The sequence below is a fragment of the Pinus tabuliformis genome, chromosome 6 (genome assembly GCF_031772625.1).
Source record: "Pinus tabuliformis cultivar Carrire ecotype Pingquan chromosome 6, CPIR1, whole genome shotgun sequence".
Lineage (NCBI taxonomy): Eukaryota > Viridiplantae > Streptophyta > Pinopsida > Pinales > Pinaceae > Pinus > Pinus tabuliformis.
In genome coordinates this window covers 1,126,185,083-1,126,189,253 of record NC_142292.1, presented here as the reverse complement: position 1 = coordinate 1,126,189,253, position 4,171 = coordinate 1,126,185,083, and the positions used below count along the sequence as shown (strand labels likewise).

At 46.3% G+C, this 4,171-nt stretch overlaps 1 pseudogene; it reads right to left on the bottom strand.

The window, feature by feature from the left end:
• Positions 1 to 512: 512 nt before the first annotated feature.
• LOC149262847 (18S ribosomal RNA) lies at positions 513 to 2,295 on the bottom strand (annotated as a pseudogene).
• Positions 2,296 to 4,171: the final 1,876 nt, after the last annotated feature.

Sequence of the window (4,171 nt, the reverse complement as noted above, 5' to 3'; positions counted from 1 at the left end):
GTAATCCACGCGCACTTGTGACGATGTAGCAGCCCGTGTTGGTTTGCACCTCGAATCGAGTAATGGACCAGCTTGAGCCATTCCACATCTGACCGAGACGCATTGACAGCCTCCATCCGCTTCCCTCTCGGCAATTTCAATCACTCTTTAACTCTCTTTTCAAATTCCTTTTCATCTTTTACAAATGAGTCTAAAGTTATCCGTCGTACTTCCCAAGCACCTCAACCGTAGTAACCCTGCTCGGCCGAACAAATCGTTGGAAGGGTCCCCCAAGGAACAAGCTTCCGAACCCCCTACAAAAATACATTGGGGGAAAGAAAAAAAAGGATGGGTGGGACAAGAACAAGCATGGTTTGCAAGCACACACACGAAAAAGCAAGTGTTACCTCAAGACAAGCAGCCAAAAATGTTCCCGCCAAACACCAAACCCGCTCCCCTAGAGACACACCACACAGTCCCACATTGCAATCGAAACCAAACCAACCTGAACCAAAAAATAAAACCCCTGATATCAATGATCCTACCACAGGTTCACCTACGATAACATTGTTATGAATTCTCCTTCCTCTAAATGATAAGTTTCAATGAACTTCTCACGACGTTGATGGTGGTGAACCACCATGGTCGATGCAATCCGAACACTTCACCAGATCATTCAATCAGTAGGAGCGACGGGCGGTGTGTAGAAAGGCCAGGGACGTAATCAACATGAGTTGATGATACATGCTTACTAGGAATTCCTTGTTGAAGACCAATAGTTGTGATGGTATATCCCAATCACGATGCAATTTGAGCAGATTTCCCGATCCTCTCAAATTATGAAGAAAAACTCATTGGTTGCATCAGTGTAGCACACGTGCGGCACAAAACATCTAAGGGCATCATAGACCTATTATTGCCTAAAACTTCCATGGCCTAAATGGCCATAGTCCCTCTAAGAAGCTGGACAGGAAGGGGAACCTCCACGTAGCTAGTTAGAAGGCTGAGTTCTTGTTCATTATTGGAATTAATCGGAAAAATCACTCCACCAACTAAGAATGGCCATGCACCACCACCCATAGAATCAAGAAAGAGCTCTCAATCTGTCAATCCTTACTATGTCCGGACCATGTAAGTTTCCCCGTGTTGAGTCAAATTAAGTCGTAGGCTCCACTCCTGGTGGTGCCCTTCCATCAATTCCTTTAAGTTTCAGCCTTGCGACCATACTCCCCCTGGAACCCAAACACTCTAATTTCTCAGAAGGTGCTAGCGGAGTCCTTAAAGCAACGTCCACTGATCCGTGGTTAGCATCGTTTATGGTTGAGACTAGGACGGTATTTGATCGTCTTCGAGCCCCCAACTTTTGTTCTTGATTAATGAAAACATCATTGGCAAATTCTTTCATAGTGGTCTATCTTTCATTAATCCAAGAATTTCACCTCTGACAATGAAATACGAATGCCCCTCACAGTCCCTATTAATCATTACTCTGGTCCCAAAGGCCAACACAATAGGACCAGACCTATCACGTTATTCCATGCTAATGTATTCAGAGCATAATATCGCTTTGAGCACTCTACTTTTTTCAAAGTAACACTGGCGGAGCCATGACCCAGCCAATTAAGGCTAGGAGCATGCCACCGACAAAAGGGATGGAAGGGTAGGTGCACACTGAGTAGGCGGACCGACCTTTACGACCCAAGATCCAACTACAAGCTTTTATATGCTATTGGAGCTGGAATTACTGTGGCTGCTAGCACCAGACTTGCCCTCCAATGGATCCTCGTTAATGGATTTAGATTGTACTTATTCCAACTACCAGAGTCAATGAGTCCAGTATTGTTATTTATTGTCACTACCTCCCCATGTCAGGATTGGGTAATTTGCACGCCTGCTACCTTCCTTGGATGTGGTAGCTGTTTCTCAAGCTCCCTCTCTAGAATCGAACCGTAATTCTCCATCACCCATCACCACCATGGTAGGCCTTTATCCTACCATCGAAAGTTGATAGGGAAGAAATTTGAATGAAGCATCGCTAGCACAAGGGTTGTGCGATCCATCGAGTTATCATGATTCACCGGAGAAGTGGGCAAGCCTATGCTAACATTTTATATAAAAAATGCATCCCTTCCAAAGAGTCAGGACTTGGTTCACGTATTAGCTCTAGAATTACTATGGTTATCCAAGTAGTATAAAAAAACTATAACTGATTTAATGAGCTATCTGCAGTTTCACAGTTTGAATTAGTTCATACTTAGACATGAATGGCTTAATCTTTGAGACAAGCATATGACTATTGGCAAGATCAACTAGGTAGCACCCTCCCACTTTGAAGGGCATTTCGGGTGCTCTCTTACCAGGAGCCAACCTGAACACCCATCAAGTCAAAGAGACGTCAAAATATCATGTAAAACTTTTATGCCTTGCACACACAACATGCCAAAGACATGGCGAACAAATGGATAGACCTACCAAGCCACAATGCACCAAGGCCACTTCAAAGTTTGCAACCACACCCCAACCAACAAGAAAATGAACGATCACTCACCCACTCCCTTATAAATGCCTCCAAAAACCTCCACACCCCGCAACGAGGCCACCTAGGAGTCCACCAAGACAGTAACAACGGTGGACCTCGATATCTTGATCACCTGCAGCAGCTTTGATGCAAGGGAAACAAATGGAGAACGACCAACCACACAACCTTTATATTATAAATGAGCCCCAAACTTCCCTGCCCCACATCAAGGCCACCTAGGAATCCACCCAAATAGCAGCAATGATGGACCTCGATCTCCTAATCACCTGCGGCAGCCTCGATGTGAAGGAAAAGGGACCAAATCCCATCATAGAGAGGCCATACAAACCTCCCCGCCCCACACCGATGCAACCTAGGAGTCCACCCGGATTGCAGCAATAGTGGACCTCAATCGAATGATCACCTATGGTAGCCTTGACACAAAGGCAAGGGAAGGAAATAATACAAGACAAACTGAGCCCGCAACCTCCCTTAGAAATGCCGCCCAACCCTCCCCTCCCCACACAGAGTCCATCGAGGAGTCCACCCAGACAGCAGCAACAATGGAACTCGATTGCATGATCGCCTATGGCAATCTCAATGCAAAGGAAATGGAAGGAAATAAAACAAGACCAACTGAGCCCACAACCTCTATTAGAAATGCTACCCCCCGACCCTCCTCGCCCCACACTGAGGCCACCTAGGAATCCACCCGGATAGCAGCAATGATGGACCTCGATCTCTTTATTGCCTATGGCAGCCTCGATGTGAAGGAAAAGGAAATAAATAAAAAGAGGACAACTGACTGCAAATCCTATCATAGAGAGGCCATACAAACCTCCCCCTTGCACTGATGCCACCTAGGAGTCCACCTGGACAACAACAATAGTGGACCTCGGTCAGATGATCACCTGTGAGAGCCTCAACACAAAGGTAAGGGGTGGAAATAATACAAGAAAAACCGATCCCACAACCTCCCTTAGAAATGCCCCCCAACCCTCCCCTCCTCACATAGAGGCCACCTAGGAGTCCACCCGGACAACAACAATGATGGACCTTGATAGCATGATCACTTGCAGTAGCCTCAATGCAGAGGAAACAGAAGGAAATAAAAATGACCAACCAAGCCCACAACCTCTCTTAGAAATGTTGCTCCCCAACCCTCCCCACCCCACACCGAGGCCACCTAGGAGTCCACCAAGACAGTAGCAATAGTGGACCTCGATCACCTGACCGTTTGCAGCAACTAGGAGTCCACCCAGACAGTAGCAATAGTGGACCTCGATCACCTGACCATTTGCGGCAACCACAATGCGAAGGAAATGGAAGGAAATAAGTGCAAATCAAGAGACTCACTACACAACATATCCAAACAAGAGGAGGGATCAGGTAGCTTTGCACCCCACGCACCCTACGTACAGGCAACCTAGAAGATTTCCCACAGCTTTACCAACTCAAAATTGAATAATTTTCACCTATGGCCACCTACACGGAGAGGAGGGAGGTCAAAGTGTTCCACCTTAAAATCCTTCTTCTAGATAACCCCCACCATCGATGTAGCAAGCCTCCTCCCCATTGAGACCATGAGCGCATACATAATAGAAACAACAAATGCCCATAAATGTTGTGACTTAACATTTCCAACCGCAAAAGCCTGCCACACACGAGAGATGC